This window comes from Mesoplodon bidens (genome assembly GCF_964165515.1).
Source record: "Mesoplodon bidens genome assembly, chromosome: 16".
Lineage (NCBI taxonomy): Eukaryota > Metazoa > Chordata > Mammalia > Artiodactyla > Ziphiidae > Mesoplodon > Mesoplodon bidens.
Genome location: NC_138173.1, coordinates 39039244 through 39064841, shown reverse-complemented (window position 1 = coordinate 39064841; position 25598 = coordinate 39039244). Strand labels below are relative to the sequence as shown.

The 25598-nt window shown below is 37.2% G+C and overlaps 1 pseudogene across 1 annotated transcript in view; it reads left to right on the top strand.

The window, feature by feature from the left end:
- Nucleotides 1-867: 867 nt before the first annotated feature.
- LOC308630022 (protein Z-dependent protease inhibitor-like) overlaps nucleotides 868-25598 on the top strand; it is a 33286-nt pseudogene continuing 8555 nt past the window's right edge. Inside the window, exon 1 of the transcript in view lies at nucleotides 868-999. The product of the transcript in view is annotated as a protein Z-dependent protease inhibitor-like (transcript). The remainder of the gene's footprint in view (nucleotides 1000-25598) is intronic.

Here is a 25598-nt window from a genome sequence, read left to right as displayed (position 1 = left end):
GGCCACGCAGGAGTTGCACTTGGTAATAGGCTAAAGAACCAGGGGCTGTGGGAGACAGGCCCTGTAGTATCAAGAGGGTGAGGTGCCCCCTGGTTCCCATGGTCTATTAGAATAATTTTCCCAACTAGCAGGAAAGCACAGCCTGTTAGGTTGAGGATCGAGTGGACTGCAACTGATATGGCTGATGGAAGAATGAGCTAGGTGAGGAGCCTTTTCCACTGGGTGGGGGGCATATCTGGTGAAAGCTGTAGAACTCACAGTGAGGGCTTTGGGGCCTTGTCAGTTTCAAATATTTCAGGACAGCCCTTGAAATATTGTCTTACAATACAGCTCAAGTGACCAAAGAGTTTGAACAAATCAAAACCCCAACCAGCCCTATCAGGACAAGGAGCACACCCTGGCCACTGCAAATTTTCTCTGAAAATGATAATAATAACAACAATAATAATTCCACAACCTTATCTTAAAGTTCTAGGAGGAAGGACATTCCTTAACCTCTTCCTGTCTAGCTGCTTTATCATCTCTTATGACAACTCTTGATTATGTCTCATTATGATATTTATTCACATATTTGTCTTCCTCACTTTTCCTGCATAAATAATCCCATTTTTTTGTCCATGGGCAAGACCAGGCTACTCCAGGAAGTGACTTGGTTCATGTTCAAACTGCTCCTTACTCACTTCCCTCTTGGCACAGAGACTGTCATTTCTGTGATGGGGTTTTTTCTGTTTTTTTCCCAGAAAAGTACTATTGAAGTTTTATTTACATGAAGTGATTCATTTCCACCCTTTTTGTCCCCCCTCCCCGGTAGCTTAGAAATTGCCAAAAAACCCAAAGTGCCTCATGCTGATGCTGAATCATCTTTAGATGTCCTTGGAGTATGACTCTGAGTTCATGAATGTGCCTGTCACAGGAGAAACTGGCCCTCCACCTCAGCAGACCCTAAATGAAGCTGTCTTCTCTAAACTTGTCCATCACCACCATGGAAAGATGGAGAGTGTGAGCAAGAAATGGAGGGAGGGAAAATGAAAGGGAAAGCGAGAGAGTGGGGTCAGGGGGGGAAAAGGAGAGAGACAGAAAGACAGAGAGAGAATTTTGCAAGAATCAAGTGGATTCCAGAAGGCAGTGCCATTAATAACATGTGTCACCCTTGATGACATTAGGAGCCAAATTCTAGACTTCACAGCCAGGCACCAGGGGAACATTTTACTGGTACAGTCACTACATAAACTCCCATTTGGTCTTTTTTGGTACCCCCTACCCCGCAGGCATCCTGTAAATTTTCTTGACTTTATTTCATAAGATTTCTGAACTTGCACGTCCTCCCTGTACAGTAAGTGCCAGCAAGGCTGAGGTCACAGCAACACCCACTGCTGGAGTTTGGGGGAAGGTGATGGGAAGCAGCTGTTCTGTTCTTGGCTCCTGCAAATCACCTGCTGCCTTATAGAGGATAAAACCCACTCCGTAAGAATTCAGCTTCCTTGCTTTTGTGCTACCTTCATTCATTCATCCATTCATTTATGTATTCAAAAACTACTTACTGAGCACCAACTATAGGCCAGGTATTCCTACCACACTGTTTTATCTTGTCTGGATCTGCTAAGGGAAAGAGGAAGAGAGGAAAGATGGAAACACAGGTGCACTAATTCCATCCCACCCTCCTCCTTTGCCAATTCAAGTACTGGAGAAAATGGAACATAAATTTTAAAATAGCAGAAGGTTAAGGTTAAATAATTTTTAGAGTGAAGAGTTTTCTTCAGGGCACTATCTATTTAAGTCAACACTAGGTCAAATGGATTCTGGGTTGGAAAATTAACCTTAAATTACAGAAGTCAATTTGGTCATCTCACTTTGATCAGATAGTAGTACTTAGCCCTGTGAATCTTATCTTTTAATATATGCAAGCATTTGTTATGGTTTTTCTAAGAACTCTTTCTCCAAGATTGCTATTGATTTTCAAGGTACTGGATCAGATTCTAATTTCCAGCAAACGTATTATTTTTCAAATCTTACACAGGCTAACTATTGGATCCTAAAAGAGGCTGAGGGGAATTTTTTTCCTAAAATACTAAGAAATAAATAGGTACTAATTACAATCCCATATTAAGAAAAGATAACAGTGTCCCCATTGGTTTGAAAGAAAACTGAGGGTTGTTTTCTTCTTCTGAGCAGTATGTTAATGAATGTCTACTTCCATGGTTGATATAATCCATAGCCTGTTGAAAATCCTCATTTTCACACCCTAACCTCAGAAATAAACATTACAATTAGCAAACTCCTGAGTCTTTTGAGAAAAAGTGGTCAGTAGGAGAGCCTGGGAAGTATATGATGAGTCTAATAGTAGGAGATTTATTTTTTATAATTTTTGTAAACTAAGTAAGAAAAGCCTTCTTGAAAACCAGTTAGATAGTTCATTGTTGATGTGATCATGTATGAAATACACTAAATATTTCAGATGACCCTGAGATCCATGAGAAAAGGCAAGGGTCTTAGCATCTCAATCTTCAGTGGGGTGAGGTCATGAAGTTACAAGAATTTAATTTAAATAAAAACACACATTCACACACACGCAAAGCATTAGTCTTCTCAAACCTATAAAAAAAATTGTGTGTGTGTGTGTGTGTGTGTGTTTTCATAAACAGAGGGCATGAGCTCTTAAGTAAGAAGATTAAACCATTGTTCAAGCTGAGGAAAAAGGGAGAAGGATTATGTCTGCTGTTAGGATCAATGCCACAGTGAAGAAAACTGCAGAGAGTAGAAATCATCGCGATCATTTGAAGATGGTCTTTTTCTCTATTTGATAGCCTGAGAGGGGTTATAGAAATGAAGGCTGATTTCCCCAGCCTCCAAATAAGACCCCTGGTGGCCATTAGCTGTACATGAGCCTCGTGAGACCTTGAGCAGAGAACACAGCCAAGCTGCCTGGACTTCTGACCTGCAAAATTGTTAAATAATAAAAGAATTTTGTTTGAAGCTGTGAAATTTGAAGTAATTTGATACATGGCAGTTAGGTAAAGCAGGCAATCAAACACTGATTCTCTGCTTCCAAATGAAGTGCCAAATGGACCAAAAAGAGTCATGCCTCCAACCTGCCCTATCTCACTCCCAAAACTCCTGGTCACAGCTTTACGTCCTTTTTGCCCATTCCCTACTTGCCATGCCTGTCATATGGGATGCATGGTACTGTTTTTCAAGCTCCTTCCACCGTGCTGTTGCATCTCCATCCTGACATCGTATCCTTGGACCCACTTCATATGAAGCCTCTCCCGGAAAAACATTGGACTCCAGACCCTTGGAGCTCTGCTAACTCCCTCTCAGTTTGCCCCAACTGAGAAGGCAGAACCCTTGTAAATTCTTACACAGTTCAACACAATCACAGTTTCTTCATTACAGAAAAATGCTTTCCTGGAGGAAAAAAATAGATGGATATAGAAAACATTTCAGAAGACAAACAGTCAGGTTTGGAACTGACAGGATGAAGAAAAAGAGTCAGTAGTGTGGAGCCTGGGAAGCATGAAGAATGGTGAGGTCACCATCAGACTTCAGAAACTTAGAGCTGGCCTTTTAGGATGAGATTGATTTTATCATGCTGAGTGTGAAGTGTTCGAGGGACATCCAACTGGCCATATACCCCTTGGAACTGTAAGATCCTTGTGGCCAAGGACCCTATCTTACCATGGTAGCTCCAGAGCCTTTCATAATGGTGAGTGCATTTTAAGTGCTCGCTCCTTGAGTGAATTAATAGAGACAGAAATTATTCACTTAACAATTATAAGTGCTCAATTGGAGTTTGAAGGGAAAGGTGTTAGAGGTAACCATGAAGAGTAGGAAAGCACCAGTCTTAAGCCACAAATTAACATTTAAGAAAAAAATCTTACAGGAAGCCTAGAAGAGATAAAAGTCAAACACAAGTTAACTATTAGATGGCATTACAGACTTATTAATTTGGGGGGGGGGCGTGTGTGTGATTGTTGCTGTAGATTTATAAAACATCTTCTGTTGGAGAGACATACTAAAATAATGGTGGGTGGAGTAATCTGGGGTGAAATGTCTTGGTTTTGATTTAAAATACTTCCAAAAATGTGTGAAGAAAGAGGGGGTTGAGAATAACGAAGCAGAAAATTGGATGGTTAATAAAGCTGGGTGATACATGCATGGGGATTCAATAGACAACTCTCTTTACTTGGTGCTTGAAAATTGCTGTGATGAAAGGAAAGAAAGAAAGAAAAAAGAGAGAGAAAGAAAGGAGGGAAGGAGGAAGGAAGGCCACTCAGAAAACACATGAAGAGTTGCAACAGGTTGCCAACTGTTTTTCATTGACATTACACACTGAACCTTCTTAGTCTACTCTAAATCCAATTTGTCAGACTCTAGGGATTTACATCTGTTTCTAAGCCTTTAGAGTTTTCATTCTTCCATTCATCGAATGTTTACTACAGGGTGACCCTGGGTGAGACCCTATGCTAGGATTGGGTTGATTGAGTAACAGATAACCACGTTGTGTGGGAAACCCACAAAGATGTTATTTTTGCCATAAAATATAATTACTCTGCAATTCACCATGGGAACAGCCTTATTGAACAGCTGTAAAATACATGGGCACAATGCTCCTTCCTCCATTTTCCAATGTCCTGAAAACAAAAATTCACCATTATTACTCTATTGTGTCACTACTTAAAACCAAGGCCTCCAATCAACCTGACTCCATCAGAGGAAGGCAGGTTTGGAAGAAGAGACTACCTGCTCCACAGAGGGAGCTGCAAGGGGATGGGCAATGCCCACCCAGGCAGAAAAGATACCAGACAGCCCCAAGCATCCTCCTGACCTAGTCCTATAACAACCCCCACAGAGAAGTGAATCTCCTTAATGGAAAATAGATATGTTTCTTACTTACACCTATTACAGTTCTACTCTTAAACATTTCCTGCCCCCTAAATACTCTGCTCAGCTAAGGGGAGGTAAAGGAGTGGGGAATTCCTGATGTCTCCAAGTGCAGTCAGGATGAAGCACAGCAGACAAGATTACTTGGAAAATGCCTTCTTCTTCACTCATCCCTTCCTACTCAGGCAGTGCAAGAGAAAGAAAGGAGCTTGGGGTGGGAAAATGTGGTGAGTAGGCAAATTAATACCTCGCTCTTTGTTTCTGATTAATTCTGTTTCTCTGGTGGCACCGGACTGTGACCCAAAAAGGATGAATTCTGCAGGCTTTATTAGATTTCAGTATCATAGTTGGAGGAGACATGCAGCATTTCAGACATGTACACAGACTCCTCTTTTAGGTCTAACAGAAGAAGAAAATGACATCACGCTAAGGACAGGAGTTCAGAAAAAAAATGATCTAGAAAGTCTAATTTAGTAACCATCTGGCTCTAGCATCTTGAGAATAAATCACAGTGTTATGTTTCAAAAGGCTTCAGGGCTTTAGGCAAACCTAAGCCTCAAGATTGGATATTGGCTCTGCCACTTACTGGTGTGAAAAATTCTCTTAACTTCCTGACCCTTAGCTTCCTAACTTTCAAGTCAGGTTAGTGGGCTAATAATGCAGTCCAGGGTGGTTGTGATGATTAAACGGGGTATGCATGTGCACAGGCAAGGTGTTATTCATGTGACTGAGTGATGTAGATATGAACTCCTCAGACCAAAGCTCAGGTGTGTGAAAATGTAAGTTTACCTTTTTCTATGGTTGAATTTAGACAATCTAATTAAATGTAGTCCGTTCCAGGTAAATCAGGTTGATTCAAAGTATTCTCAGTCAAAAGTGATGGATGTGGTCATATTTGACAGTATGAGTGTGAACCTTTTTCCTTTGAGTGGGGCAGGGGGTGGGAGATGCTACAATAAATGGGAATGGGGACCATTCCTTCTGGATCAAACCCAAGCAGCTGGAGATGGGCACATGGTTGATGTTGGCCAACAGGCTAGCCTCACCCAGTACATCAAATCAACAGTGAACAGGAAGTGAGGGACAGCAGAGAATTTATTCTGGCAGCAGCAGCAGCAATGGCATCCAAAGTCCTATTCTGGGAGTGGCAGAGGTTGAAAGCAGTGATGTCCTGTGTCCATTTCTGACAGGGGTGATGCAGTGGTGGTGTTATCCACATCTCACCAAAACTTCCTGTGCTGTGGTTTTGGCTGGAGGTAATTCACCCTTTTTCTTGAGCCCACTGTTTCTGAGAATTCTCTGGTATCCTTACCATAAATTCCTTTAATGCTTATGTTAACCAGAGTTGTTTCTTTGTTTCTAACCATGGATTCTGACAATTCACTTAAGCATTTCTCCTGGCATCTCCCTGAGAGTGTGGTGGGGTGAGGTATCCAAGCTCCACAGGGATTTACATGGCAGCAGTTCATCCAGAGGGGTCTCCTGGATGTCGTTCATGATCAGTTCCACAGAGGCATCTGCGGAGATGTATGTGGTTCTATCTAGTCTTTAGTCATCATCCCCTCTCCACAGCAGCCACACCTGAGATGTCCTTGTTCCTATCCGGCCCCTCGTCTTATGGTTCACACCACATCTACTATGGGCAACTCCATCCTGCAGGTCTTCCAGCCTCATTCTCAGATGCTGGACAATGTCAGTCCCATGGAAAGAATCTGCTGTCCCTGCACCGCATTAAGGGATAAGGAGGATCTGTGGTTTTGCCTCAAGTTAGTCTGCCTTGGTGCTTCTGTTTTCTAATCCGTAGAGGCACAAGGAACTATGGGGTCTTGCTGCCTCCCAAGACCCTAACAAGAAGTGGAGGGCTTCCCTGGTGGCGCAGTGGTTGAGAGTCCGCCTGCCGAGGCAGGGGACACGGGTTTGTGCCCCGGTCGGGGAAGATCCCACATGCCGCAGAGAGGCTGGGCCCGTGAGCCATGGCCGCTGAGCCTGCGCGTCCGGAGCCTGTGCTCTGCAACGGGAGAGGCCACAACAGTGAGAGGCCCGCGTACCGCAAAAAAAAAAAAAAAGAAAAAAAAAAAAGAAGTGGAACGTAGAACTCCTCGATATTTGGATCCCCAAATCTGTCTGGGGCTTCTATGGCCGTCCCCTGGGATTCAGTCCAGCATAGGAGAAGGGCAGGTTGCAAGGATTGGTTCTTGAGGACATTCACCATATCCTAGTGTTTTCCAACTCTCCCCCACCCCCAGATCTGAGGATTGTGTACTTCTCAGAGGGGGGGGTGGGGGAAGAGCGTGTACCACATATTCATCCACTTTTATTCCATGTTTATTGTCTAGACCAGGACTTTGGCACATATATCACTATTTATTTAAAAAATGTATGCACATGGCTACTTTATAAATCATATTAAAATGTATGTAGCACAAAACAGTAGCTTTTATCTCACCTTTACCATCCCCCAAGTTATTACTTTTAAATACTTTAGCCATTTCTTTTACAATAAGATTATATTGCTATTTATTGATTTATCTATTACCTTTCTCTTATGAAATATGTATATTTAGTTCTATTACATTTCCCTCTTCTTCTGCTCACCCTTCCATTAAAAATGTTATGAAAACACATTAAAAGACAAAGATATAGCACTGAAAGGTAGGACAGTGATTTGACTGTCAAGCAGCTTAATGCCAGAATATGGAGGAAACAGCTCTATATTTACATAGGTGAACTAAGAATTACAGCTGATAAAATTTGATGTGAATATCAAAAATGATTATTAAAAGAGAATATAGATAAAACAAATATACTCATAAAATTATACAAACTTAAGAGTAGGCAAAGGAAGATGTAGGGTGGTGATAGGAGGAAAAACATGTTAAAATATTCATTTTACACAGAAAATAATCAAAATACAGTACATACATTTTCTACTTTGTTTAACAGAAAAGATACTTTTGAATAACTTAAGGATAATCACATGCAGAATTAAATCAGGATTATTATTTCCTAAATGAATAGAGAAAAGACAAAAAAGAAGAAATCCCAGAAAATAAGGAAGGGTAGTTGACATGACTGCATAAAGATAACATAAGAAAAGGCCTATTTTTACTTGGTTTTTTTTTAGTGTTCTAGAGTTTCCCCCCCAGCTTTATTGCGGTATAATTAACAAATAAAAATTGTATCTATTTAGGTTATACAACATGATTTTTTAAGGTGTACAGTGTGACAACATATGTATACTTAACATATATAACATATAACATATGTATACTTAACATATGTATACGTTGTGAAATTATTACCACATGCAAGTTAATTAACACTTCCATCACCTCACAGAGTTACCATTTGTGTGTGTATGTGTTTGGTGAGAACACTTAAGATCTACTCTCTCAGCAAATTTCAAGTATATAATACAGTATAATTAACTATAGACCCATGATGTACATTAGCTCCATATAACTTATTCATCTTATAGCCAAAAGTTTGTACCCTTTGACTGACATTTCCCCATTTCCCTGGGCCCCAGCCCCTGGTAACTACCATTCTATTCTCTCTTCTATGAGTTTTATATTTTTAGATTTCACATATAAATGAGATCATACAGTATTTGTCTTTTGGTGTCTGGCTAATATCATTTAGCATAACACCTTCCAGGTTCATCCATGTTGCTCCAGATGGCAAATTTCCTTCTTTTTATGGCTAAATAATATTCCATTGTATGTATATGCCACATTTTCTTTATCCATTCATCTGTCCATAGACAGTTAGGCTGTTTACATATCTCAGCCCTTGTGAATAATGCTTCAGTGAACATGGGAGTGCAGATAACCTCTTCTAGATCCTGATTTCATTTGCTTTGGATGTATACCCAGAAGTAGGATTGCTAGATTGTATGGATTGTATGGAGGTTCTATTTTTAATTTTTTGAGGAACCTCCTTCCTGTTTTCCATAATGGCTGTACCAATTTACATTCCCACCAAGTGTACAAGGGTTCCCTTTCTTCACACCCTTGCCAATACTTGTTATCTCCTGTCTTTTTAATACTGGAAACAAACTTATTTTCAAATCCAAGCTCTGCATAGTCGAGCTGTGTGGTTTAGTCAAGTCTCTGAACATCTTTGTAACTCAGTCTTCTCATCTGTATAATGAAAATAAAATGCCCACTTCAATATGGTTATTGCAAGATTGAATGAGATCAAATATGCCTCTTATTGCATGGAGTCAGTAAAATTTCACATTCAAAGTAGCATAGTCCAGGCATCTCTTGAAGAACATAAAGGAAATTCAATTCAAAACTTAAAGTATGACTTCATAAAATACAGTTTTCTCATAGCCCATAGCTTCTTGAGAATCCCCATTCAAGTCCCCCATTAGTTTACACATCACCAAGCTCTCCTTGGTCCATATCAGCTCTTGTTCTCATAGTCCTTTCCACCCTTCCCCCTGAACCATCCAGTCTTGTCTCTCTCTACCCACTTTCCTGATGCTCTATTTAAAAATCAAGAAAATGACCACAGATTCAGATCTCTTCATACAGGAGAGAGGATGAGAGAAGTTGCAAAAACTCAGGCAGAGAAAAGAAGGAAGTGAAATTGGAATTACGCTTTAATAAATTTTATCCCCATAACATATGTAAAGTGCCTTACACATAATAAATACTTAAAACATAATTATTTCCTTTCTCAATGGCTCCCAACATTTCATAAATGCTTAGCCTTTGTTTTTGATATGTCTTCCATAAATAAAAATAATTATTTAATCCTTGAACACTAAATTTCTCAACACTCTCTCTCCAACTCTACGAAATTAGCAATATGAAAATGGGCAGTGCTTCACAGGAGAGGGACTGCTGTTTTAAAGCAAACTTATGATTCAGATAAAATTAAAAACCTATATTACAATATGAATAATCACTTCCTAAAGTCTCTAATCTATGCTTGATTTTTTTTTCATTGTATTTTCTTAAAGCAAGGCACACCTGCACCTCATACCATCCCCGAGGGGGCCTAGAGTGAAACTAGACTCTGCAAAAAAGACCCCCTTGGTGATTCCAACTTTTCTAAAAGTAAGAGTTTTTCTCCTGACATTTTAGAAGTGTTATTAAAACTCACTGGATTCTTGGGATTTGGAGAGGGAAGAAAAGAAACAACTGAAACCTTGATTTTCCTCCCCTGGATATCATGTTTGTTTTGACATGTGGGTGTGGTGTGCTTTTCTGGCAATGGTTGCACAAATTCAACCCTGGGTGTCTACAGGACACAGCACAGCCATGTCTATGTTGCTTGGACAAGGAGTATTGCTTTTCTGTCTGCAGGTCATTCACCCACAGCTGCTGGGTTCAGGTGTCATAGCACCAAGTTTCTCTGCTCTTTCATTAAGATCTTAAGCTACATACTTATGTGTCTGATAACAAACAGGGAGAGGGACTGTCAAAAAGTTTAATGTGGTGGTAGATGGAGATGGGCTTTGGGGTCATGGATCTGTAGGAAATGTACAGGTTGCAAGTTTCTGACCCTTTGGACAAGACACCATTGTCTTTTGTATGACACGTTTCTAACTGCGTGTCAGGATGCCATCATTTCTGCCCCATCATCTCTTTTTCATTCTGCAGTTCTTTCTGCCTCCTATCTCAGTGGAAGGTCTTCTCAGATGTCTTTGAAAGTTTGAGGTTGCATCTCCCTCATATATCTTGGCACTTATGTAGAGAGTGATATGTTTTTTCTGCAGAATTTCTTCTGCTGAAATGAGTTCTAATATTTTATTTGCTTCAGTCATCATCTTTCCCTTCCTCCAGCCATGGATTATTCTGCTTCAGCCATACACAGTGGACTACTTGGGGTTCACACATTCATCATATTATTTCACACCTCCATACCTTTGCATGTGCTGCCCCCTCTCCTTAGAATTCCTTTTCCTTAGAGCCACAGACATAGAAAACAAACTTATGGTTGCCAAAGGGGGAAAGGGGGGGTGATGGATAAATTAGGAATTTGGGATTAACATATACACTCTACTGTATATAACATAGATAACCAACAAGGGCCTACTATATGGCACAGAGAAATATACTAAATATTTTGTAATAACCTATAAGAGAAAAGAATCTGAAAAAGTATATATAAAACTGAATATATATATATATATATATATATATATATATATATAACTGAGTAACTTTGCTGTACACCTGAAACTAATACAACATTGTAAATCAACTATACTTCAATTTAAAAACATTTTTTAAAGAATTACTTTTCTTCACTTCATTTAGCTATCACCAGTGCTTGTCTCTCAAAACTCAAGTCGTGTCACTTCTCCCCAGAAATCTTCCTTGACTCTCCCATTGTGCTCCCCTAGCAGCCTGTAAATACCACATAAAACCAATATTTCCTGAGCACTTATTAAGAGCTAAGCATTGGGCTAAGCACATAACCTCTATTAATTCATTTAATCCTCATGACAAATTTATGTTGAAAGAACTGTTAGTTAGAATCCTTTTACAGACAAGAGGAAGAGATGACGAAACATTAAGGAACATGCCCCAGGCCAAGCTGGTGGTGAGGTCCAAATTCAAGTGCAGGTCTGTCTGACTTCAAAGCCTGTCCTCTTTAGCAATAGATTATTTTACCTTTTCTAATAATTAAGGTATATTTGCTGATATACTTTAATTATGGGAATGCTTTCCTGGCTCTTCCATTAATCTGAAAGTTCCTTGGGGTCAGAGCTAAAATCTTACTGCAGCATATACTAGTAAACTGCCTGGCTTAACACAAAGAGCTGTTGAATAAGTAAGAGTGGAGGTCTCTGTTCTGTCACTTTCTGTGTTCAGTTTACATTAGAGTACGTCTTTTCTCAGTAAAACTGAAACTCAACTTCACCAGGTCAAACCATACCATATGCTAGTGAGGAAAAGCAGAAGGAATCCGAGGCAACTGCCATATTGGCAGCTCTGAGTAGAGTGAACAGGAAAAACAATGTGTAAATGCCCATGGATGCCAAGCTCCAGGGATGAATTAGTTTGTGCAGCTGTGAGTCAGTGGCAGCCAGCCCACCAATTTCACACAGGAAGCAATCATCAATAGAGGAACACAGACAAAGGGCAGAAGAAAGATACCCTGTGAAACCAAAAACTGATTGAGAGAAATCCACGTAAGTCCAAATAAAGAACAAGATGATGTAGACAAGATTAAATGTAGTGTCTATTTCAGTAGTGACCTTACAGGACTGACTACAGGATGTGCCTGAGCATTTGCGGTAATCAAATCACCTATAGTTAGGACTTAGTAGTGACTCCCAGAGAAACAGAGATCCAGAATTTGCTTAGAGAATCGTACCAAGGAGAGAAAGCATCTGCACTCATGGAAATAACTATGTGGCAGTTTTCTAGGCAGTTTTGAATCCCAAGCTCACTTACTTAAAGAATGAATGAGAGTGTATAAAAGCAAATATGTGGCATAATTAAACAGATAAGGTGATGAATGAACAGTCCTACTGAAAGTAACAGACTAGGAATTTGAATGAGAAAAAATATGATTGTGGATGAGATCTGTGATGAGGAGAGGAGAGAGTTAGGTATTTTCCAGTAATTTTGAATGTAGCAATTTTAGGGGGTCATGTGTTATATGCATAGCTGGAGAAGTCATACAAGTATAAGAAACAGGGAAGAAGAGTTATGTAGTTAGGTAAGATTGAAAGGTGACTGAAGAATGGGTTTCAGATGAGACAAAAGGGAGAGTATAGATGAATGTGTATTTCAAGTTTTGAAATTAAGAAGAAAATATAAAATTATTGGGAGTAAACAACATGCAGCAAGAGAACAGTGAAGAAAATCAGGAAATGATTTCTTTTTGGATGTCAAAACCCTGGAGATAAAAATCCTGGCTTCAAAAGAAGGAATTTCAATAAAAGAAAATGGGGCAGGAGAGTTTTGGGGAAATGAATGAAAGGGGCAAAAATTAAAATGATAAAAATAAAACAGCAGCCCACTGTAGAAAACCTAAATTCCAAATCTATAGAAAGAGAGCAGTAATACTAAGCTTGAGACAGCAAAGCACAAAAGGAAGGGGGTCAATCAAAGCAGAGCCAAAAAGATTAAATAAAATGTGAAGAGTACAAATATGGAGAAAATGTGCCTTCAAGTTGGACATTTAAATAGTTGGGATTTAAGTTGGGATTTAAATAGTGCACATGTACAGAGCCCAAGAGGAGAAAAGAAGAGTCAATGTTTCAGAATGAGAAAAAAAGTTGAAAAGACACTGCTTTAGGGGCTCTTCGTACAGATCGGTCTGGGAATACAGGTATATGGGGTATAGTGGTTAATGAAAGTTTGAAAATTATGTCATTTCTAGTCAAATTATGGCTTTGAATTGTAGGAAAAGAGCTAGTATATAAAATATTACTGCCCCCAAAGAAAAGGGGAAGAGGACAATTATGGAAGGAAATTATACTTATCCTATAAACCAGTGGTTCTCCATGGCAGCATGTTAGGATCCTATGGGAGCTTTTTTTAACTGTACCTGTCTAGACCCTGGCTCCAGATATTCTAAATTAATTTGTTTGGGGTGGGGTCCCAGCATCAGTATTTTTAAAAGCCCCCTTCAGGGGAATCCACTATGGGGTCAAGGTTGAAACCACTGCTACGTGCCCATGAGTCACTTGATTGTAAGAAGGAATTGCATCTGTGTTAGCTAGGAAACATGAAAGGTGACTGTCTGAAATATAAGATTTAGGAACAATCTGTAAGAGAAGTCTAATTGAAGAATTCTTATTTATATAAAGCTATTTACCATGTAGAATGACAAATCTAAAAGAGAATCAATAGAGGACATATTTATGTGTAAATAAAAATAAGTGAAATTTAAAGTTGAAAAATATCTAAAATAAAAAACTGAGAAATTTGGCAGGGATATTTAAGGAACCAGCAAATCTTCTTAGAATATGAAGATATTTACAATAAAGTGAAAGGAATAAGCAAAGAGAAGGAAGACTATGATCTTATAGAAATGATTTGATTTATGTCTTTGCCTCCCCAGTAGATAGAGCAGGGCCTGGCATGAAATTGGAATTCATAAATTTTGCTGAATAAAGGAAATCTGCATAAGGGTAGGCATGAGAAAACTGGGTAGGAAATCAGGGAGGCAGTGTAATGGATAATGAAAAGCAATGAACTGGCAGTCAGTGCTGGGTTCCACCTACCAGCGGGTCGTTATGTGAGAGGACAAATCAATACATCTCTGTGGCTTACTGTTGGACTATGTGGGCTCAAAGCTCATCTAGCTCTGAAAGTTTATGACCATATCGTAGCTTAAAAAAATAAATAGACCATCAAAGGGTAAAGAGAAGTCAAAAACCTTAAAAAAGCAAAATGGGGTGTGCCAGAGGCACATAATAGAATTCATAGATAGATAAACTGAAGGTGAGGAAATGAAAGCCAAAACACCAAAAATAGGAGTAAATAAAAGGAGTTTAGAGGTGCACTAAGATGTAAGCTGCCTGAGGGCAGGAGCTTTGTCCATCTTGCTTCTCACTCTATCCCCAATACCTAGAACAATGTTTGGCTTATAGTGGGTGTTGACTTGACTGGAAAGATGGGGAATGCCAGATTTTTATAGAGATCCAAACAGGGCACTGATCTGGAAAGTGTCATGGAGGAGATGGTCAAAAGAAAAAGATGTCCAATAAGCACAAAGTATTCACAAATCATCAACATCATGTATCTGTATGATTGATATCTTACATGGGGATTGCCATCAACTTACCTTACTGCATACCCCGTGCAGTAAGTGCACCAGGACATGGGCCACATGAAACATTGGCTTGAAGCTAAGTGTGGTGACATGGAATTAATTCAGATATTGAAAGGACTTTAAAGCAGTACAGTACTGGCCAAGTTCGTTTTTTTTTTTTTTTCCCTTCGGCCAAAAGCATGTGCTTTTCCACAGAAGAACACCAAGAGGCCTTGATCATGAATCCGTTTTTGTATTGCAGGACCATTCCTGAGGGAATACCTCAATTATACTAAAAACCTTCCCCAAATAACTCCAATGCCTTCAAGGTTTAGTCCCAATTATTTTTTCTCCAAGTAAAGCAGGCCCTCTAATTTACAACTCACAGCTTTCCAAAGAGTAGGAACTTTAACAAGGAGTCTACATTTACCTATCTTAAGTTCAAAGACTATATGGACTTACTTAAGCTTCCCTGTCTCATTTCATCACCCACAAATCAAGAGCTTGGATACAATAATGAGGTAACCCAAACCAGAGGTCCACAGGCATTGTTAGAGGATGCTGGCCAACAAGTTGGGCCAAGTTTTCCAGGGTTCAACATGGCATTCCTTTCATCCAGCAGCCAACACATTTGCATTGAACACCTGGATTGGACACTGTACTAGGTGCTAGAAAGATTCATAAGTCAAAGTGTCTCCCCAGAAGGCTTTATGGTCTAGTGGGAGAGACAGACAGGTCCACCTCTAAACAGGAAGGGAAAAGAAAGAGAACTGATATTTGTTAAATATCTGCTGGAGGCCAGGTACTGTGATATAGGCATTATCTTCTCTTCTTTAATCCTACAATCTCTTTTACAGACAAGAAAACTGAGGTTCAAAGAGGGTATTTACTTACTCAAAGTCACAGACCTGAGTGTAGCATAATACAATGGGCATCCAGAGTTTTTCTCCTTGAAAATCTATTCTCTCGTCCCTCTACCATACCCAAATGCAATTTTCAAAAAGTGAAAATAACAGTGGTGATAAATGCTATACTAGTAGTAGTTTGAACAAAGGGCTATGGGAGTGCAAAGGGCACAGTGAAACTGTGACTAGGAGAGGAAGGGGGTCAGGGAAGGCATCACCGAGGATGTGACATTTGAGCTGGGCCATGTTAAACAGCTGGAGTTAGTCCTGCTGGATTAGTAATGTGTTGATTTTTTGACTACACCTCTTGGGCACTTACCAGAGCCACAAAGTGAAGGAAGCAATAATTCTTCTCTGGTCACCCAAACTGCTGAAATGGAGTCACCTGCTATTTCCACACCCACTGGTTTCACACAGAGAGTTTCTCAAATAGGGTTACAGTAAGAGGATGTTAGCTTAGGGAGTAGCAGGTGTGTGGATGGAGAGGGATGTGGGCCATGTCTGTTGGGAAGGGGAGTGTCACGGTGCTTTTGAGCCCCTCTTGTTTGTATGCTGGGACTAGAGGTACCAAGAATAGATAAGTGGAAGCTCCAAAGAGGATCTGCAAAGGCACATGGTACAATTTTCGTCTGAGAGTTGTTTTAAAAAGAAAGATCTCAAGCATGGATTTTTTTTTAAGAAGCAGAGTTTCTGTTTACTTATTGATGGTAAATCAACAGGGTTGCATGGCAGCCAAATGGGTCTTTGAATGTGCTGCTTCATTTTTCCCATTAAGTCTAAGGAGTGTCCCAGAAATGGAAAAAATAAGGCATTAAACTTCAGTGAAGCAAAATTTGGAAAAATGTGTGTGATCCACTGAGCAAAAGACACTGGGTTGGACATTAATGGAAAGAAACTTAGAGTAAATTATGGAAAGTTTAGTGATTATGTACTCTGAAAATTAAGGAAAATAATGGAATGCCCACATGAAGCACATAGAGTCACCAAGTGGGGAGGGAAAGGGAAAAAAATTGAAAAGATTTTTAAAGCACTATGATGTTTCTCTATAGGAGAAGGTGCACAAAGGCAATAGCTGAATAACTACAAGCCAAGTGGCTGAAGCAGAGAATGACTGAGCGGTTCCCAGGTAATCTTCCCTCCCAGGTTAACTCCCCTCTTATAAATGATTCCTCCCACTGTGACCATTGATCTCTCTAAAATTCAGATCTGATTATATCACTCCTCTGCTTAAATGTCTTCAATGACCTAGTCTCAAGAAAAAGTCCAAATTCCATGGTGTGCCATGCAAGAACTTCCATAATGTAGCCATTCATACTATCCAGTTTGTCTCTCCCCTTTCCCAACTCACACTTTATTCTCTAATTGTGCTGAACTATCTGAAGATACCCCCAAAACGACCTTTGAAATGTTGAAAATACTATTTCTCCTACCTGGAATGCTATGCTTCACCACTATCTTCTTTTTTCAAATATTTGAAAATAATGTTTGAAATAAATGTTTCAAATATTTTGGGTGTTTCAAACATTTTGTTTCATTTTGTATGAACAAAACTTTCAATTCTCACAAGAACTTGGAGGCAGAAGACAATTCTTATCATCCCTATTTTATTGTGAGAAAACTGAGATTAAGTCTTTTGCCCATTACTTAAATCCAGCCAATCTTGTTTCCCAGTTCATGATCTTTCTTAACATCTTAATAAGCAAAGTATGTGCTGTAGTGGAGTTATGTATAAAGTGCTCTCTCAAATCAAAGACAAGAACTGAGCCCGGAACTGAAATTCAGGAAAACTTTCTTGGAGGAGCTGAGCCCTTTCTTGTGCTAACCTCAGGGTCAATACAGTGAATCACTGCCTTAGCTAGTTGAATGAGCAGACCCACTTACCTCAAATTAGGTGAGAAGAAAGAAACCAGGGTGGCAGTCAGATGATTCACACAGTTGTGACATACTCTTTGTTAAATATTAATATTTTTATACCATTTGGGAAATAACTATTGCCCCCAATATCCCCAAGTCCCACCCTTGTCATCCTGGCCATCCTAGCTGCAATGCCAGCTTTATAAGATTTAAGCTTCCAAACAGGTGTGAATCAGCTTCTATTTTTGCTATTCTATTCCATTGACTTAATTCTCTACACCAAAAACACACGGCTGTAATTAACTATAGGTTTGTAATAAATCTTGATATCAGCTAGGCTAAGTCCTCCTACTTTGTTTTTCTTCAGAAGAGTCTCAGCTATTCATGGCCCTTTGTTATTCTGTTTATGTATTTTTTATGTTTATCAATATACTTTGTTTTAGGTATCTATTGCTATAGAACAAATTATTCCATTAGTGGCTGGAAACAACTCATACTTATCTCACAGTTTTTGTGGATCAGGAATCCTGGACAGGCTTAGCTGGGGGCCTCTGGCTCAGGGTCTCTCATGCTCAAGCTGTGGGCAAGAGCTGGATAGTCATCTCAAAACTTGACCTGGGGAGGAGTCACCTTCAATTTCCCTCATGTGGCTGTTGACAAGCCTCAGAAGATCCATGTCCAAGTTCAGTCACTCTGGCCTCTCCACAGGGCTGCCTGGAGATGTAGAAGCTGGCTTCCTCCAGAGCAAGCAATCCAGAGAGAGTGAGAGCCAGCACCTGAGGCAGAAGCCACAGAAGTGACATCCCATCATGTCTCCCATATTCTATCCATTAGAAAAGAGTCATTAAGTCCAGTCCACCCCAAGGGGAGGGGATCACACAAGATATGAGGAAGCGGGGATCATTGGCAGCCATCTTAGAGGCTGTCTACTACAATTTATTTATGGTAAATGTAAATTTTTAAAATAGAAAATACCTTCTCATATTTAAAAATTTTACATGTACCAGAGGCCATATCGTAAGAAGTGTCCCTCACACCCCATTTGTCAAGTTCTATGAAAAATATTACTGAAATTTTGACTGTAATTGCAATGAATCTAGAGATTTGAGAATTGGTATTTTTGTGATATTGAGTCTTTCTCTCTCCATGAAAAGATGAAGTGTCTTTTGTCTAGATCTTGTTAATATCTTTCAGTATACTGTCATATTTTTAATTTATTTAGGTCTTATTAATATCATTCAATAGATTATCATAACCTTCTCTTTAACAATTCTGCACATCTATTAGATTTATTTCTAGTACTTTATTTCTGTTGTCATTGTAAATAACACCTTTTAAATATATATATTTTCTGACTACTTATTCCTGATTGTATATATGCAATTGACATATATCCAGCACCTTTGCTAAACTCTCTTATTAATTCAAAAGAAATTGTCAGTGTATCTTCTGTGTGGATAATTTTGTAAACCACAGTGATGACAGTTTTGTTTCTTCCTTTACAAACTGTATACCTTTTATTTATTTTTCTTCTTTTACTGTGTTGGTTAGGGCTGACAGTGAACTACTGTTTTGTTTCTGATTTTAAAGGGAATGTTTTGACATGTCATGATTTAAATAAATCTTATGTAGTTCTTTTGTAGATATCACCTAGCAGATCAAAGATGTTCTTTTTTATTTCTAGTTTACTAAGATATTTTAAAATAGTTAATGGACTGGGAATTTTAATTATTCTTTTATTTTCCATATATTAAGATGATTATATCATTTTCTTCTTTAATCTGTTAATATGGTGATTCTCTATTATTGAATTAACTTCATAATTAGGAAACCATCTTAGTAATGATGTATATTCATTGGATTTTATTTGCCTATTATTTCCTTTAGAATTTTTGTATCTATATTAGTGAATGAGATTGTCTTGTAATTGACCTTTTTCATACCATCATTGTCTGGATTTGATAATGAGGTTTAATAGCCTCATAAATTAAGGTGGGAGTATTCTCTCTTTTCTTATTTCCTAGAAAATTTTGTAGAAATACCTGTTATTTAAATATTTGAAAGTATATGAAAGAATTTGCTTGTAAAATCATCTGACCCTAGCATTCTCTTTGTGAGAAGATTTTAAACTTACACTGATTAAAATTATTTTATGGTAATGTGACTATTCAGGCTTTCTCTTTTCTGTTGATTTTGATATGTTATATTTTTTCAAGTAATTTGCCCATTTCATCTAATCTTTTTTTTTTTTTTTTTTGCGGTACACGGGCCTCTCACTGTTGTGGCCTCTCCCATTGCAGAGCACAGGCTCCGGATGCGCAGGCTCAGCAGCCATGGCTCACGGGCCCAGCTGCTCCACGGCATGTGGGATCTTCCTGGACCGGGGCACGAACCCGTGTCCCCTGCATCGGCAAGTGGACTCTCAACCACTGCGCCACCAGGGAAGCCCTCATCTAATCTTTTAATGGATTGGCATAAGTTGTATATAATATCCCATTATCTTTTTAAGTTCTTTTGCATCTGAAGTTACATCCTCCTTTTTTATTTATAATATAGGTTTTTTGATGCCTATCTCATTTTTAAATCAATCTTACCGGACATTGAGCAATTTTGTCACTTCACAAAAACCCAACTTAGTTGATTCTCCTTGCTTTCTATTTCATTTATTTCTTTCATTTCTACTTTTATCCTGATTATTTCATTTTCTCCATTTCTTACTTTATTGTTATTTTTAGTTTCTTTTTTACTGAAGTATAGTTTACATACAATGTTATGTTAGTTTCAGGTGTACAACATAGTGATTTGACATTTATATACATTATGAGATGATCACCATTGTAAGTCTAGTTACCATCTGTCACCATTTAAAGTCATTACAATATTATTGACTATATTCCCTATCCTGCATATCAAATCCCCGTGACTTATTTACTTTATAACTGGAAGTTTGTGCCTCTTAATGTCCTTCACCTATTTTGCTCATCTTCCCTCTATCTCCATCTCAGTTTGTTCTATCTATGAATCTGTTTCTGTTTTGTTTTATTTATTAATTTGTTTTGTTTTTTAGATACCACATATAAATGATATATGGTATTTGCCTTTCTCTGTCTGACTCATTTCAATTAGCATAATACCCTTTAGGTCTATTCATGTTTTCACAAATGTTTATAATGGCTGACTAATATTTCATTATATTATATACATGTACCATATCTTCTTTATCCATTCACCTATTGATGGACATTTAGGTTGTTTTCATATCTTTGCTATTGTAAATAATGGTGCAATAAACATAGCATTGCATATTAGCATTTTCATTTTCTTCAAATAAGTTAGCATTTTCAAATTAGCATTTTCATTTTCTTTTTCAAATTAACATTTTCACTTTCTTCAAATAAATACCCAGAAGTGGAATTGCTGGGTCATATGATAGTTCTATTTTTAATTTTTTGAGGAAACTCCATACTGTTTTCTATAGTGGCTGCACCAATTTACATTCTCACCAACAGTGAATGAGGGTTCATTTTTCTCCACATCCTCGCCAACACTTGTTTTTGTTTTTTTCTTTTTGATAGCAGCCATTCTCACAGCTGTGAGGTGATATCTCATTGTGATTTTGATATGCATTTCCCTGATGATTAATAATGTTGGGGACCTTTTCATGTACCTGTTGGCCAGTTGTATGTCCTCTTTGGAAAAATGTCTGTTCAGGTCTTTTGACAATTTTTAAAATTGGATTGTTTGGGGTTTTTGATATTAAGTTGTATAAGTTCTTTATATATTCCAGATATTAACCTCTTATCAGACATGTGATTTGCAAATATTTTCTCCCATTCATGAGGTTGCCTCTTTGTTTTGCTGCTGGTTTCCTTCACTTAAAAAAAATTCAGTTTGATGTAGTCCCATTGCTTATTTTTGCTTTTGTTGCCCTTGCCTAAGGAGATAGATCCCCCAAAATATGCTAAGACCAAAGTCAAAGAGCTGACTGCCTATGTTTTCTTCTAGAAGTTTAGTAGTTTCAGGTTTTCCATTCAAGTCTTTATTCCATTTTGAGTTAATTTTTGTATATGGTGTAAAATAGTGGTCCAGATTCATTCTTTTGCATGTAGCTATTCCTATTTTCCCAACATCATTTATTGAAGAGACTATATTTTCCCCATTGTATAGTCTTACCACCTTTGCTGTAGATTAATTTGCCATATGTGAATGGGTTTATTTCTGTTGTATTGATCTATGTGTCTGCTTTTACGCCAGTGCCATACTGTTTCGATTACTATAGTTTTGCAGTATAGTTCAAAGTCAGGGAGTGTGATACCAATTTTGTACTTTTTTTTCAAGATTGCCTTAGCAATTCAGAGTCTTTTGTGGTTCCATACAAATTTTAGGTCTATTTGTGGTTTTTTCTATTAAAAATGCAGTTGGTATCTTGATAGGGATTGCACTGTATCTTTATATTGCTTTTGGTAGTATGGGCATTTTAACAATATTAATTTTTCCAATCCATGAGAACAGTATAAATTTCCATCTATTTTTGTCATCTTTAATTTTTTTCATCAATGCCATAGCTTTCAGAGTACAGGTCTTTCACCTCCTTGGTTAAATTTACTCTGAGGTATTTAAGTTGGTGCAATTGTAAGTGTAATTGTTTTCCTAATTTCTATTTTTGATAGTTCTTTGTTAGTGTATACAAGTGCAACAGATTTCTGTATGTTAATTTGTATCCTGCAACTTTGCTGAATTCACTTATTAGTTCCAATAGTTTTTGGTGGAGTCTTTAGGGTTTCCTGTTTATAGTATCATGTCATCTGTAAATATTGACAGTTTTACTTCTTTCTTTCCAATTTGGATGTTGTTTCTTTTTCTTGTCTGACTGCTGTGGCTAGGACTTCTATAGTAAAAGTGGTGAGAGTGGGCATCCTTGTCTTGTTTCTGAACTTACAGGAAATGCTTTTAGCTTTTTGTCATTGAGTATGATGTTACTCATTGATCATTGAGTGTGGCCTTTATTTTGTTGCAGTATGTTCCGCTATACCCACTTTGTTAAGAGTTTTTATCATGAATTGTGTTGAATTTTGACAAATGCTTTTTCTGCATCTATTGAGATGATCAATGATATTTATCCTTTGTTTTGTTAATATTGTCTATTATGTTGATTCATCTGTGGTTGTTGAACCACCCTTGCATTCCTGGCATAAATCCCACTTGATCATGATGTATGATCCTTTTAATGTACTGTTAAACTCTGTTTGCTAATATTTTGTTGAGGATTTTTGTACCTATGGCCTGTAATTTTCTCTGTGTGTGGTGTCCGTCTGGTTTTGCTATCAGGGTAACTCTGGCCTCATGGAATGATTTTGGAACTGTTTCCTCCCCTTCAATTATTTTTAGAATAGTTTGAGAAGGATAGGTATTAACTCTTCTTTAAATATTTGGTAGAATTCACCTATGAAGCCATCTGCTCCTAGACTTTTGTTTATTGGGATTTTTTGAGTTACTGACTCAGTTTCATTACTAGTAATTGTTCTATTTAGATTTTCTGTTTCTTCCTGATTTAGTCTTGGTAGGTTGTATGTTTCTAGTAATTTATTCATTTCTTCTAGGTTTTCCAATTTGTTGGTGTATAACTGCTCATAGTAGTCTATTATGATACTTTGTTTTTCTATGGTATCAACTGTAACTTTTCATCTTTCATTTCTGATTTTATTTGGGCTCTGACTCTTTCTTCTTGATAAGTCTGGCCAGAGGTTTGTAAATTTTGTTTATCTTTTCAAAGGACAAGCTTTTAGTTCTATTGATGTTATCTAGTTATTTAGTCTCTATTTTTTATTTCCACTCTGACCTTTTTTATTTCCTTCCTTCTGCTAACTTTGGGCTTTGTTTATTCTTTTTTTTTTCTAGTCCTCTTAGGGGTAAGGTTAGATTGTTAGAGATTTTTCATGCTTCTTGAGGTCGGCCTGTATTGCTATAAACTTCCCTCTTAGAACTGCTTTTGCTGCATCCCATAGATTTTGGAAGGGTATATTTTCTCTTCTTGTTTGTTTCAAAGTTATTTTATTTTCCTCTTGATGTCTTCATTGACCATTAATTGTCTAGTAGCATATTGTTTAGACTCCACATATTTTTATTTTATTCAGTTTTCTTTTTGTAGTTGACTTCTAGTTTCTACCATTGTAATTGGAAAAGATTCTTGATGTGATTTCAATCTTCTTCAATTTACTGAGACTTGTTTTGTGGCCTAACTTTTGACCTCTTCTGGAGAATGTTCCCTGTGGACTCGAAAAGAATGTGTATTATGCTGGTTGGGGATGGAATGTTCTGCATGTATCTATTGTCTATCTAGTCTAATGTGGCACTTAAGACCAGTGTTTTCTTAGTGATTTTCTGTCTGGATCCATTACCATAAGTGGGGTATTAAAGTCTCCACTATTACTGTCAATTTATCTTTTTTATTTCTGTTAACATTTGCTCTATATATTTAGGTGCTCCTATGTTGGGTGCATAAATGTTTACAAGTGTTATATTCTCTTGTTGGATTGTCATAATTATGTAATGCCCTTTGTCTCTCTTGCTATTTTTAATTTAATTTTTGAGTTGTAGTGTTAGCTTATTAATCTTCAATCATTCTTTTCTAATACAAGTATTTAAGTACTGCTTTATCTGCATTCCAAATATTTAATATGTAATATTTTCACTTTCAATCAAAGTATTTCCCAAATTTCATTATGATTTTTATCTGTCCCATGAGTTATTTAGCCTTAAAATTTTCAAATGCATGGTGTGGTTTAGTAATCTTTCTGTAAAATATTTCTAAGTTAATTGCATTGTTATCACAGAACATAGTCTGCATGATAAGAATTCTCTAAAATTTGATGAGTCTAAATTCTGGTTAGTTTTCATAAATGTTCAATGAATGCTTGAAAAGAATGGTTTTCTCTAATTGTTTGGTGTGAGAGTCAATATATCAAGTTTGTTGATAGTGGTGGGCAAATGTCCTTTATTCTAAGTTATTGATTGTTCTGCTTGATTAATCAATTGCTGAGAATTTTTTTAATATTGGTTATAATAATGGTAGATTTTTCTCTTTTTCTTATAGTTTTTAGTATTTACCTTATATGTTTTGAAGGTATGTAATTATGTGCATGAATGTTTTGAACTGTTATTCCAAGGGAATTCAACCTTTTACCATTATATAGCGGATATTTTTATTTCTAGTAGTGATTCTTGTTTTAAAGTCTTATTTTGTCTGAAGTTCCCATTACCACACCAATTTACTTTTCATTATTATTTTCTGGTATATCTTCTTCCAGCATTTTACTTTCAATTTTTATATCCTTATACTTTGTGCAAGTCTCTTATAAACAACATAGAGTTAGATCTTTTTTAAATCCAGTCAGACAAACTTAACCTTCTAACTGAAAAGTTTAGTTCATTGATATTTACTGAGATTGTTGATGTATTGAATTTCTCTTTACCACCTTATTTTTGCCCTTTTATTTGCCCTGCTTTTTTTGTTTATATTTTTCATTGCCATCTTTTGGATTGCTTAAGGTTTTTGTTATTTTTCTTTTTTTTAACCTTTATTCATTTGGAAGTTTACACTGTATTTCTATTATTTCAGTAGCTGTTTAGAAATTTTAACATGTAAACATATTAAAGTCTAAAATGCTTTAATATTAGTTGCTCCAACTTACATGCTATTATCAGGAAATATTTTACTTGTATTCAAAATTGTTTTCATATTCCACAAATTAAACATTATTATTGTCATTGTTGTTTTAAATACTGTTTTATACAATAAATATTTATCTAGATTTACCCACATGTTCACTCCTTTCTTCACTATCCTTTCTTTCTTCCTTCTCAGACCTTCCCTCTGGGATCATTTTCATTCTTCTTGAAGTGTATTCTTCAGTAGTTACTCTACTGTTGGTAATAAACACCATATTTGATGGTAAACAGTTTTTTTGTTTTCCTGAGAATGTCTTCATTATACTCACATTCTTAAAAGACAGTTTTGCTGTGTTTACATTTATTTTCTCTCAGACTTTGAAAACAGTATAACACTATATGCTATTTTTCATTTTTGTCTTTGTTATCTGTTTCTAATCTGCTTTTTCTCTCTGACTACACATTAAATTTCTTTTCCTTTGCTATTTTGCAGCTTCACTGCAATGTAACTAGATATATAGATATAGATATACATATAATGTTTGCATCTTTCCTGCTTGG